This window comes from Crinia signifera, chromosome 2, assembly GCF_055691185.1.
Source record: "Crinia signifera chromosome 2, ASM5569118v1, whole genome shotgun sequence".
In the NCBI taxonomy this organism is placed as follows: domain Eukaryota; kingdom Metazoa; phylum Chordata; class Amphibia; order Anura; family Myobatrachidae; genus Crinia; species Crinia signifera.
The window spans coordinates 336174289-336188973 of record NC_139218.1 but is presented as its reverse complement, the minus strand read 5'-3'; the positions used below and the strand labels follow the sequence as shown (position 1 = coordinate 336188973).

Below are 14685 nucleotides of genomic sequence, written 5' to 3'. Positions count from 1 at the left end.
TTAGTTCTGTGAATGCTGTATTGTTCAAATGTGTGCCATATGGTGCTGTGAACCACTTGTGGCACCTTATAAATAAAGTGTACTTAATTAATTATATGCCTCCCCCCCCCTTAATCTGGCAATGGGTTTATATGGTTATTTCATTATCTTTTATCCAAATTAGTCTAGCTAGCCAGTATTCTTTAGGCGTGAGGGATGGGAAGTGGTGAGTGGCAGATGGATTCAGTTCTTAGATGCTTTCGATGTAGTTTTCGTAAGTATTTTCAACGTGATAGTACATGTAAAAAATAAAAATGAACAAGGGTGAGACAGTGCTCAAGTGAAAAACATGGGTGTGATTTTTCAAAGGGAATATTCATACCTTCTGATCATTCATATACTTTTCTTTAAAGATACCTTTATGTGTTTACCCACGTTCCCAACTCTTGTGAGTAGGGTACGCATTTCTATTGCAGGGTCACCTTACCTTTTTTTCATTCAGCACTTTAATACAGAATTATTTTCTTATGTTTCATGGTTTTATTGATCTGCTCAACCTCTATTGGAGAAAATTAATTCCAAGAAAATTCAGAAAAGGGAACCTCTATAAGTGGACCACTGCTTAACGCTGTGTGAGTATGGTACGCACCCAAATTTACATCTCCTAGAAATGTGGTAGTCTTTATTCGCCTCATCAGCTAGGTGTCCCATAAAAGAAACCTTTAGGCACTTACCATCACCTTTTCTTTTGTGAGTTGGGTACACCCACTTATCCCTTTGAAAAATCACACACACATTTTTCATTTGAGCACTGTCTCACCCTTGTCCATTTTTATTTTTTACTCGTACTATCACATTGATAATACTTATGAAAACTACATTGAAAGCATCTGAGAACTGAACCAGCGCCACTGGAGGATTTTCTGTGGTCCTCGTTTGCGGTGCGACAGCAAGGATTCTGGTTGCGCCTTGGGACTTTAAAGATCTTTTGTTGTTTTAGTATTTTTAAGGCAGCTTTATTTGCTAATTTTGAAAACCTTATGTAAATATACAAATACTGTATATATTTTATATAGAAAATGGATAATTTTACACAGTGTATCTATCCATTTTCTGCTGGCCACCTTTGGAAGGAGTTGCATTCTCACCAATCCTGTTCGATCCATTGCCCTCATTACACACCTCCAAACCTTCATTTCTCTTCACTACCTTTAACTCCATCCACTTCCCCTTGCTTATTCCCTCACAGGGTTGAAGCAACTCACATCGTACTCTCCACCCTCCCCCTGCCCCCTTGACACAATTCTCTCCATCTCCGATACCTTTCCTTTGAAGCATGCTCTCACATTGTCCTCCTGGTCATCTTATTTCCTTGTTTTGCACCTTCCCTTCATCCTTCAAGCATGAGCTCTTATACAGAAACATGTCCCCTGCATCTCTACTGCCAGACCCAGTCTGTGTATCCTTAGGTCTACCTTGAAGCCAGCTGTTCCTAGTTCTTGTGTATAGTGTGCAAATGTCTACAAAAATTGTGAATAAGTTGCGATAGTTTTGGCAGCTGTCTCTTATCATTCCTGTGCTTTAGCTTCACTTGCAGATATCAGCACAAAAATGTCACTTGCAAATGCTTTTGCACCCATCTCTGAAACAGGTCCAATCAGCTTCTAGCTGTCATATGTCAAGCACAGCATGTAAATGGACAGTTAGAAGCTTATTGGTTGGAACCAATCCACTTTATCTGTCTCCAAGGCTTAAGACATCTCACCCTATATAATGTTCCATAATAATCTTGCTGTGTTAAAAAATATATAATTTTTATGTGTAAAAAAAATATTCTGTATAATGTTCATTAATAGTCCCGAGCAGTTCCCATATTTGTTAAATGTTTTCTTTTCATCCAGCATGGAATTTGTAATATGTAATATTATGTAGGAAGAAGAAAATGACTGGACCTGCATAGTAGTAGTAGTATGATGCCCTAATGTATGCAATTAGCTATTTGTGTCGCTGTAAATTGCAGAAGATAGTCACATAAATCTAAATGTATTATAGGTTCCAAATGAAGGTGTTATGTTCGTCATTTTTAAAGCTCCCTTCGGCAATGAAGAAACATGTTTCATGAAAATGATAATGGAGAAAAGCCTTTGGGTATGGAACATGTCACTGGGAAGCTCTAGGGCAGCCTGTGCATCACTTAAAGAAGATTTAGCGCTGTCTCTGCTAACCATAAATATTGGAATGTATTTCATATATCTTCATTACACCGCAATAGTCCATTTTTATGCTGTATTAAAAGAAAACAGTTGGCGCCACATTGTTGCTGTATTCAGCATATATACAGTATATAAACTGCTATCATAGTCTCTGTTTCTTTCAACAGTTAAGTTACAAGAGCAAAATCAAGTACTTGGGTCTCAAAAATACAAAGACTTAATATAGTACAAAAAAGGGTCAGACTAGATGATACTGTAGGCGCTTCTTATCTACTATCACATTCTGTGTTTCTGTATATATACTTACAGAGTACAGATGGAGCTGCTGTCATCAGAGCGGCTCCTGGCGCAACTATCACCATGCACTGTCCTGTGTCATCCGCCAGAATGGGGCTCGTGCCAGAGTTGATTTACCGGTTAAAGATAACCGGTATTTCAAAACGTTTAAAAAGCAGAGTCCTACACGTTTCAGAGCCGTTTTGAATGCAGTGTGAATGGCTCTGAAACGGTATTAGTAAAAACACCACATTACAGACCTGTGATAGGCTGTTCCCTGCATTCTGCCTTGAAACGTGTTCAGGGGATTAAACGGGTTGACTGATGTGAATGGTACTTAAACGGTATTTAAAATGGTACTCTAGTGCGATGTGAAGGCTCAGACCCGTTTTAAATACCGTTTAAAAATACTGTTTTTTAAAACGTTTTGGCAGTGTGAAAGTGTTATAAGTCATACCCCTTTCACATCGCACTTTTAAAACGGTATATTGCCGTTTTTTCCCATTTTAAAACGTTTAAGGCTGCAATGTGAAAGTGCCAAAGTTGATTTACCGGTTAAAGATAACCGGTATTTCAACACGGTTAAAAAGCAGAGTCCTACACGTTTTAAAGCCGTTTTTTAGGCAGTGTGAATGGCTCTATTTCAATGGCTTGAAACGTGTCCCTTGGGGGTTAAACAGGTTGAATGGTATTAAATGATTTTTAAAACGGTTTTCACCTGCAATGTGAAAGGTCTCAAGGCTCAGACCCGTTTTAAAGTCCCATTTAAGAATACCGTGTCATTACCCATTTCTGCAATGTGAAAGCAGTATAATTGTTATTATTATTATTATCAATAATAATAATAATAATAATAATATTCAACTCTGTAATACACTAATTCTGGCATCAATTTGTAAAAAGTATATATACTCTGTCAAGAGATCTGTTTATAATTTCATGTAAGTGCAAGTCGCAAAACGGAAACATGCAAAATGTGTTTATTTAAAAAGCAAAACAGGAAATGCAGTAAGATGGCCACCAGCAATTGCCTGCTAGGCTGTGGGCAGTCTCCAAGAGCAAGTGGTGGCCTCTAGTGGTCAGAAGCTAGAAAACATCCAGAAAACATGACAATATTCTGACAGTAGAGCTATAAATCAGGATTACGACCTCAAAAGTCAAGTAATTTACCAATATTGTCAGCATGTCTTAAATTATATGAGGACACTGAAGCACCCAAAACACACCCAGGATAACATGGTAATAGACCCAAGTAGATTGTGGCCAGGTCAGATTCTACAATAATGCTGACCACTGGGTTATCATTCTACATACAATAAGGGCTAGTGGATAAAAACTGGACTATTTTATAACACAATAAAAATGGTAAGCCAGGACTCATCCATGTCTGATTGCCTCCTCATAACAACTGTACAATTTGGTGAATTTTGAATGTACTCAATTGGATGAGTTGGAATCGGATGGTGTTTATCTTATAAAGGTACTACTTGAAAAGAAAAAGAGGATTGGGCTCCTGAGTAACCAAATTGTAACAGCGGTGTATGTGTTTAGGGAGGGATTTGTATTGGCAACAGTGAAGCACATGGTCTATTGGAAACAAAGGTATTCACCTGTGGTCCCTGCAAAGACGTTTAAGCTTAACCGCTAATTGGCTCCCACAGTATACAGTATAGCTGTATGGTCCGGGCTTACGCAGACGCAAACCCCGACTGTGAAAGGCTGCGGCTATATGCAATATCACCAGGCTGTTCGCACAGAGCGGTGCAAGTGGGGGCATGGGGCGGTGGTCTTGGTTGTCGCCTATGGGAATGTCCAGTGTTTCATGGTCATCCCCATAGAAATGCTGGATTGCGGTGGGATGAGTTGTGCCAGGCGTCAGCCGCCTGCCCTGTCTTCGTCCTGCTGCCCACAAATATAAGTCTCCACTGACTTATATTTGCAAAGGCAGGAGAAATCATTTGATGGTCGGCGACCATCGAATGATTTCTCCTGCTGTGGGCACATGCGAGGGGACGTGTCTTTGGGACACAACCCCTCACATGGTTGTGAGGAGCCACAGCCTAACCCTAAGCTCACCTTGCAGCAACCTAACCCTAATGTCATCCCCTGCAGTCTAACACTAACCCACCCCTTCCACAGCCTAACACTATCCTCCTTTCCTACAGCATATCCCATCCCAACTCTCTCCCCCCCCCCCCCCCCCCCCCAGGCCACCTAATCACCCCCCCCCCCCCACTATAACTCCAACGACAGCACTTAGCTCCACGATCCATTATTCTTTTAAGTGTCGGGATCCCAACTGTTGGTATTTTGACCACATCCCAATCTTGTATTACCATGGAGAAGTAAGTAGCCTGCCAGAGCAGATGTGTCCAACTCAGAATCAGGCACTTCTTGATCGGAAGCAAACAATTTTATATGATCATCTGTCATTCCCTTGACCACCACAGGTCTAAACAGTAATAATACAAATGTTCTAACACAAATATTATCCCGCTTGTTAAATGATTGTGGAAAGTTGACATTCTCTTATTATGAGAGCTTTTCCAGTACCTGGGAACATTACCCATGACTACTGGTGTGAAGAGAGATGTTTGTGTTCTAGCGCTGCGGCAATGGAGACCCAACTATCTTGCCCATTGGTTCCAAGTCTATTTGCTTAGATGTAATGATATGTGCCCTATAATGGGTTAAAGTTTTACGTTAATTTACAGTACAGATTTCCAACACTGGGTTCTGCAGCTCTTCAGGATGTGATGAGTCAAAAGTTTGCAATGTGTTACAAAAATGTTACCAATTTGGTATGCCCCATCTGAGGAGGTTTATCTTGTAAAACTTGGGATTCTTGGCTGCAGCCCTTCGCCTTTTCACAGAACTGGCTTTTCTTGTGTATAGATTTGACATCTTCACAACGAGCTATTTAACCCATTTATAGATACTTGGGCTGTGATCTGCTGCTGTATTTGCCAAACATATGATACACCCGTGAGTCATGTGCCTGTGTTTGTATACTCCGGTATTTCCCAAATCGAGTTGTTGATCCTTGTATGCAGTGCACAGAGTGCAGTTATTATAAATATTCTCTGCAATAACACTACTGTAACAAAGTAATAAATATAAGCAAAAATGATTAGGTGTCCACAGGGGACGTATTTAAATGACCAAGTGCCTTGGTCTAAAAAAAAAAAAAAGAGACTAATAATCTAATAATAGAATGTCTGGAAATATTGTGTTCTGTACAAGACGTGTCTCCACAAGCAAAACCAATAGATATAAATATGTGTTATGCTTAGAAATATGTGCAAAGAATAGTCTATTTAGGCAGACATTGCTGGGAATGTCAAAGGGTTCACTTTAAGGGCGAGATGTACTAAGCTTGAAAAGTGATAAAATGGAGAATGATAAACCATCAGCCAATCAGCTCCTCAATCCCATGTCACAGACTGTGTTTGAAAAATGACAGGTAGGAGCTGATTGGTTGGTGGTTTATCACTCTCCATTTTATCACTTTTCAAGCTTAGTACATCTGGCTCTAGGAGAGGTGACAGTTGTTCATAATAATTATAGCTGCAGGATATAAAGCTGAGATTTAAAAAAAAATGTAAAGGCTAAACTAGGAAATTTTAATGTTATAGAAACAAAAAGGTAATATTTATAAATTACAGCCATGCCCTTTTCTTTGTCTTGTTAGGGGTCTGTTAATGAAGCAGTAAATAGAGTAGAGAAGCAAGCCAATAAGAAGTGGACCATGGCAGCCTATCAGCTGTGAAGTAACATTTATCAAGTGAATAGTATAAAATAATATGTAGCGGCTGATTGGTTACCCTTAGAAAAACTAACAGTACCTGCAGGTTTTACCCTCAATGCCAGCATATAACAACATGTGTGGTGAGCATGTAAAGCTAGTGTGAACTGTGGGATTCAAGATGTGCATGTCCACTATTGGAACTTTACAATAGTATGTACCGTGCTGCTTGTGCAAGGGATGTTAGATGCGGAACACTTCATACCAGATCTGGCCTAACTAGCAAAAAAGCAGTAGCTACATATGTGGCAGACCCTGCGGTGGCTTGGAGGAGCGGCGTCAGCGGGGTCTGTGGTGGGCGCCACTGGCTGAACTGACAGACGACTGAGGCAGCAGTGAACGCTGAGCTGGTCCCGCTCTGAACATATCTAATGAGCGGGAACCCACTGCAGTGCATATTGAATGAGTGTGTCCCCTCCCCGTGCAAATGTAATGAGTGGGTCTCACTCATTACATATGCACAGGGCGGGGTCCCACTCATTAAATATACACTGCGATGAGTCCCCGCTCATTAGATATGCACAAAACTGGTCAATATGCACAAAACTGGTAGATATGCACAAAAGTGGTCCACCTCGGCGCTCACTGCTGCCTGAGTCGCCTGTCAGCTCAGCCAGTGGCGCCCATTGTCTCGCCCCTTCTTGGGGGGGGGGGGGGAGCCAGAATTTTTTATGCTGTAAATATCACCCTCTGGGTAATATAACATACTGTACATTAACATTAGCACAAACGTGGACTGCCACTGGAACATTTACTAGACATTTGTAAATGTAAAAGCAGGTGTTCTTACTCTATGTGTGTGTGTGTGTGTGTGTGTGTGTGTGTGTGTGTGTGTGTGTGTGCGTGTGTGTATATATACACTTTGCAAAAGTTATGTTTAGAATAAAGAGAGTGTGACATCCATGGTCCTGCTAGGAGGGGGAGTCAGCCCCAGAAGCGATATCGACAGCTTTCAATTAACTGATTCAAAGTAGCAGGGGAGGAGAAGTGCCTCCTAGGGAGCAGGAGCCCGGCGGCAGATGAGTCCATTGCCTCTGCTAGTGTATATAAAAAAATAAAAAAAACACTTTTCAACATTTTTTACCACAGGGCCATGCACAGATCTCAATGATCTGTGCAGGGTTCTGGCCATTTCGCATATCAGAACCTGGTCTGATTTTTTTGCGAATTTTAGACACATTTTTCTAATTCACATCTCATTAAATATGAGTGACTGTGTATATAGGGGCACACTGCTGTGTTCTGTACTGTGGTATTGGCTGTGTTCTGTATATAGTGACTGTGTATATAGGGGCATGCTACTGTGTGCTGTGCTGTGCTGTACTGTGGTATTGGCTGTGCTCTGTATATAGTGACTGTGTATATAGGGGCACGCTGCTGTGTGCTCTGCTGTACTGTGGTATTGGCTGTGCTCTGTATATAGTGACAGCCAGTACCCCAGTACAGCACAGCAGCCTGCCCCTATATACACAGTCACTATGTACAGAGCACAGCCAATACCACAATACAGCACAGCACACAGCAGCGTGCTCCTATATACACAGTCACTATATACAGAGCACATCCAATACCACAGTACAGCACAGCACACAGCAGTGTGCCCCTATATACACAGTCACTGTATAGAGCACAGAAGTGGCGTAGTTTGGTTTGGGGCGCCCCCCGCCGTTTATGGGGGGGTGCCCCCCCCCCCGGACGCCTGTGTCCCCCCGGACGCCCGTGCCCCCACACCGCCACAAGCTTACCTGTCTGCGCATCCCGGCTCCCCTCCTGACTGTGGTATTGGCTCTGCTCTGTATATAGTGTGTGACAGTGTATATAGGGGCACGCTGCTGTGTACTGTGCTGTACTCTGCGGTATTGGCTGGGCTCTGTATATAGTGACTGTGTATATAGGGGCACATTGCTGTGTGCTGTGCTGTACTGTCATATTGGCTGTGCTCTGTATATAGTGACTGTGTGTATAGGGACACTCTGCTGTGTACTGTGCTGTACTCTGCGGTATTAGCTGTGCTCTGTATATAGTGACTGTGTATATAGGGGAATGCTGCTGTGTGCTGTGCTGTACTGTCATATTGGCTGTGCTCTGTATATAGTGACTGTGTGTATAGTGGCACGCTGCTGTGTGCTGTACTGTACTCAGTGGTATTGGTTGTGCTCTGTATATAGTAACTGTGTATATAGGGGCACACTGCTGTGTGCTGTGCTGTACTGTGGTATTGGCTGTGCTCTGTATATAGTGACTGTGTATATAGGGGCATGCTGCTGTGTGCTGTGCTGTACTGTGATATTGGCTGTGCTCTGTATATAGTGACTGTGTATATAGGGGCATGCTATATATATTGGGCCCTGGTCCTAGATGACTGTGTAGCTGTCACAGCACGGGTTGATCTCTGCAGCTGTCTCCCATAGTTACATTGTTGCTGATATCTGCAGAAGCTGAGCTGGGAGCTGGAACCACAGACCAGCAGCACTTTACCATATACTCCTATACATTACACCAGGCATGTCCAAAGTCAGGCCCAGGGGCCAGTTGCGGCCAATGCTGTCATTTCAAGCGGCCCGCAGCCTCCAGCTGGAAGTGGGCAGAGCATCAGATGTGGGAAGCACAGCACAGGATACTAAAGGTGGGGCCCCGGCGATCGCGCCTATGCCTTGCTGTCTGCTGCAGTGAGGAGGTGCTGGCCGCCACAGTCAGATGTGTTTGGTGTCCTACCCCTACTGCTGCAATTGTATATCACCCTACTCCACAATCACAGTGACAGCAGTGTTTGGGGAGGGGGGCAGCAAGGTGGAAGCTTGCTCCCGTAACATGCAGAGCGGAGGAGGGCAGCAGCGGGAGCCCAAGCATCTCCTGTCCTTGCAGTGCCTTCCTCTGGCTCACACAAGGGGCTGGGAAACATACAGAGAAGGGAGGGGACAGAGTGGGGTACATACAGTGAAGGAGGGTCAGGCTGGGGGACATACAGTAAATGGAGGCAGTGATGGCCATTCAGAGAAGGGGGAGCAGGGGCAGGCTGGGGGACATACAGTGAATGGTGGCAGAGTGGGGTACATAGTGAATGAGGGTCATATAGTGAAGTAGGGTCAGGCTTGGGGACATACAATGAATGGAGGCACTGATGGACATTAAGAGAAGGGGGCAGGCTGGGGGACATAGTGAATGGGTGCAGAGGGGGGGACATATAGTGAATGGGGGACATACAGTGAAGGAAGGGCAGGCTGGGGGATATACAGTGAATGGGGCACGCTAGGTGAAATACAGTGAAGTTGCAGGCTGGGGGACATGCAGTGAATGGGGGCAGAGTGGGGGACCATTCTGATATGATTAATGATTCAAAGAATGTCAGGCTGAATGGTCGGCCCCCACACATTAACACTTCACCAAATCTGGCCCTCGTCGCAAAAAGTTTGGACACCCCTGCATTACACAGTACCACTTCTGTATTCCTGTATAATGGGTGTAATTCCCAGTAAGTACCACTGACAGCTGCATAGTACCACTTCTATAATGCTGTATACTCCACCCGCCCCATTGTTACATGAAGTGGTACTGTGCAGCTGTCAGTGACATATACCGAGGGGATGTGGTCATTTGGTCTATAGCATGATGGTCGACACCATTAGGTCAACATGGGAAAAGGTCAACATGGGTCTAGGTCGACATGGGAAAGGTTGACATGGTTCTACGTCGAAAAGCCATTAGTTCGACTGTGTTTAGGTCGATAGTCAAAAGGTCAACATGGGGTTTTTCACTATGTTTTGAGCCGACATGGTATTTCATGCCCTACCATCCACTAGGGCATGGTGGGAGAATAAAATAGTGTGCCGAGCGTAGCGAGATACCGTTTCCAAAGCATGGCGAGCACAGCAAGCGATGCAAGGGGATTCAGAGCTCTTTAAACTGTGTCCATTGACATTCGGATCAAAAAAACAGTAAAAACCCCATATCGACCTTTTGACCTAGACACTGTCGACCTAATGATTTTTCGACCTAGAACCGTGTCGATCTTTTCCCACGTCGACCTAGACCCATGTCAACATTTTCCCATGTCAACCTAATGGTGTTGACCTAATGACTGTCGACCATCATGCTGTAGATCAAATGATCCCAACCCTTATGAGAACTAAATCTATTGCACAGGAATACAGAAGTGGTATTGTGCAATAGTCAGCGACATATACTGAGAATTGCACCCATTTCACATGATTACAGACAGGGTACTGTGCGATTGTCAGTGACAGATACTGAGAATTACACCCATTTCACATGATTACAGACAGGGTACTGTGCGATTGTCAGTGACATATACTGAGAATTGCACCCATGTCACATGATTACAGACAGGGTACTGTGCGATTGTCAGTGACAGATACTGAGAATTACACCCATTTCACATTATTACAGACAGGGTACTGTGCGATTGTCAGCGACATATACTGAGAATTGCACCCATGTCACATGATTACAGACAGGGTACTGTGCGATTGTCAGTGACAGATACTGAGAATTAGACCCATTTCACATGAATACAGACAGCAGAGCCGGCCCTAGCCTAAATGACGCCCTAGGCAAGATTTTGGCTGGTGCCCCCTAGTACCGCCACTAGTTCTACCTCTGACCCTGCTCCCCATTCCCAGCACCATCAACCCTCATCATAGAAGTCATCATTTTGGTGCTCCTACCCGCAATATTTTAAATAGAAACAGAGCACCCATTCGGTGCGCAGCCCAAACAGGGGTGTGTTCTTGCTGGGAAGGGGCATGGCCACACAATAGTACCCCCAATTGAAATTATGCCACACAGTAGTGTAACTTTATTCACATTATATCATGCAATGGTGTCCCTTATTCACGGCTGCTGCTGTCACTTAAGGGGATGGGCCTGGGGCCCCCACTGGGCCCTTCCATCAGACTTTGGCCTGGATAATTTGTACCCCTTTCTCTCGGCACCCCTGATAATACCACACAGTAATGCCCCTTACACATGACACATATTATTAATGTCCTTATAACCATAATGCCCCTTACACATTATGCCAACCTTTATTAATGCTCTTCATACACATAATGACACACATAATGCTCCTTACACATATGTTGCACATTATTAATGCCCTTATACACATGACACACATAATGCCCCTTACACATATGTCGCTCATTATTAATGCATTTATACATGACACACATAATGCCCCTTACACATATGCCGAACACTATTGCACAACCAACCCACCCGCAGACAGCACTCGCACAGCCGCTAACACTGTGACCTCTGCCTCTGCTTGGATACAGATGTTTCCTCATACATCTTGCCTCAATAGGCCATGCAGCTCCTGGCCATTTCTGCTAACGTTGGGTGCATTTTTTGCTGAAAATTTGTCTTATTTGCAGTGTTATGTGACCAGGACACACAAGGAGCTTCCGATGATTAAAATTATATGTGGCATGAATATATTCTGTGGGCGACTGTGGCTGTACCTGCATACAGAATGCTATGTTACAGTGATATCCATGAATACACTATTTCATATGCAGATACAGCCTCACTCACACACAGAATATAGGCATGCTGCATATCATTTTAATCAGCAGAAGCTGCTGATGCCCCTAGGCATTCCAAATGCCCTAGGCAATTGCCTAGTTTGCCTATGCCTAAGGCCGGCTCTGACAGACAGGGTACTGTGCGATTGTCAGTGACAGATACTAAGGGCATGAACTTTATTACAAATGTACGTAACCTACCCCCAGTTGTATAATTAGAGTAAGAGAGCAATATTATTTATTAAGAAATTATTAAGGGACAATGTTATCTGTTTGCTATCATGGGCAATAAAAGTCTGTATGATGGGAGCAACAATTATTATTGTATAATGTGACCACCATTTATATTTCTGTAATAATAATTATTGGCCTATCATAAAAAAATACTTGTTTGACCTACATTAGTGATCAATTAATATTGCCCCATTAATCTCTAATACTCTAATAAAGTACAGTTATCTCTGATTATACATTTACATGCCCCCCCTCAATATATTCATTAAATAATATTGCAATATTAATTACTAATTAGTAAAAACGAATAATTTTTGTTACCTCCTTAACAACATATAAATGTGCCAAAAAGGGGGTGGGGTCACGGCTCATAGTGGCGGGTTCACAGCTCATGGGAGGAGTCACAGGGTCTAACGGTGGCCATACACACGCAGATTTATCTTCAGATCTGGCTGGTTGGAACAAAAACATGGTTATGGATGACAGTTGACCATTTGCTTGGAAATGCTGGAAAACTGACAAACTGTCGCTCATCCATAACCATGTTTTTGTTCCAACCAGCCAGATCTGAAGATAAATCTTACTAGTATATGGGCACCTTAGTCTTGGGCTAAGCCCCCATTTCTCTGTCGCCCTTTTAGTATCTCTATTATCCCTACTTTTGTGCTGCTTTTACCAACTGTAAAACTGCTGCACATATCCCAATGTTTTATCAGTATATATAGGTGAGTGTATGACAGTGTTATGTTATGGTTAGAAGACACTGAGATATATACAGTATTTCCCACTAACACTGAAGTAAGAATTGGACATAGCCTTTTATACACAAAATATATCAGTAAATTACCAACATGAACAATAACATTGTTAATATGTCAATAGGACATAAAACTTTCCTCCATTATAAAAACTAATTTTTATTAAAATGGTTACATATCACCTTCATTCACCTGCCAATTACTCTCCAAACCGCTGAATTGTAAATCCATAGGTTTGCACCACTTATCCCTAAACACAATATGAGACTCTAAAAAATTTTCTGCATAGCGGCCATCTTGTTCTATGACATCATTATGACATCACAAAGGCTCTGTGGCAGAAAACTTTCTGACAGCATCAGGAGAAGAAGCAGATTTTATCTTGTGTGCTTTATCTCCAAATTTTGGTGATTATTTGCCTAATACAGCTGACATTATGGGCTGTCTGTGCAGTAAAATGTGCATCCCTGCACCCAGCAGGAAGGTAAGTGCGCTGTTATACAGTATTTATGGGCTGTACATTGCATATACAGAGGATTATCACAGGCCGCAATAGGGGGAGCTCACCTGATATTGGGTGTTTCTGGGCAAGATATGGGGGTGATTTGTCCAGTTCTGTAGACTAAATATGTAGCTAGGTATATTGTATTGTTATTCTCAATGTGTATAAATTTCTTTAACTTAAGTTTTTTTTACTTGTATTGAACATCCATATAACAAAAGGGGGAACACTGCTCTTCACCTCTATGGGGGGGATTCAATTGTTTTGCATGCTGGCGACCACCAGATGGCACATTATTTTTATGTAGCATTAGGGGTACATGGGTGGGTGGCACTCCCTGTATGTAGCATTAGGGGTACATGGGTGGGTGATACTCCCTGTATGTAGCATTATGGGGTACATGGGTGGGTGACGCTCCCTGTATGTAGCATTAAGGGGTACACAGGTGGGTGACACTCCCTGGATGTAGCATTAGGGGTACATGGGTGGGTGATACGCCCTGTATGTAGCATTAATGGTACATGGGTGGGTGATTCTCCCTGTATGTAGCATTAGGGGGTACACAGGTGGGTGACACTCCCTGGATGTAGCATTAGGGGTACATGGGTGGGTGATGCTCCCTGTATGTAGTATTAGAGGTATATAATGTGGGCATGTTGTATAGTAACACTCACGTTTCACCATTAGCCTCACAGGCTCTCACATTATCAGCACTGAAGCGTCTATCACGCCACCTTGCTGAGCTTTGTAGTACGGCAGCACTTCTGCTGCTGTCGTACGGTCCCACCTGGAGACCCCTCTCCCATTTTTGGCTGTGTGCAGTGTGCTCCTTCTCCTGCCAGTAGCTGCCTCCTGCCTGACTCTAACTGCCACTAACTGCCCATGCGCCATGGTGACCAGGGTTGTCAGATCATCCCTGTAATAAGCGCACATATGAAATACACAGGTCCCAGGTGTCAGAGTTAATATCAACTTTTAGTACTGTATGTCCAATGAGCAGTCAAATGTTGACTGTTTATTGGATGTAATGACAGTTGGTATGAACTCTGACACCTTGGACCTGTGTAATTCATATGTGCACTTATTAAAGTGATGATCTGGCACCCCTGCTGGTGACCCTCATACCAGGGGAAACGCAGGATGTAAGAGGGGGGTTTCTCCCAACATGACCCATTCCAGGAGGGACTCAATGCTCTGTTCCTGGGCTTCCCTCTGATATTATGATTGCTGTCACCTGTGTTATACTAGATACTTGTGAAGAAAGGTGATAGCAACCATAAAATAAGAGTAGGATGGCCAACAACCATCGATAATTCATTGTGATTGATGGATTATGGCTTATGTAGAATAACACATTTTTGCCATCGATGGG

General features: G+C 43.2%; 1 protein-coding gene across 1 annotated transcript in view; it reads right to left on the bottom strand.

Annotated features, from left to right (window-relative positions):
- HDAC7 (histone deacetylase 7) overlaps positions 1-14118 on the bottom strand; it is a 346438-nt gene extending 332320 nt beyond the window's left edge. Inside the window, exon 1 of the mRNA XM_083169505.1 lies at positions 13988-14118. The gene's annotated coding sequence lies outside the window, so the exon portion shown is untranslated. The remainder of the gene's footprint in view (positions 1-13987) is intronic.
- Between the last annotated feature and the right edge of the window lie 567 nt (positions 14119-14685).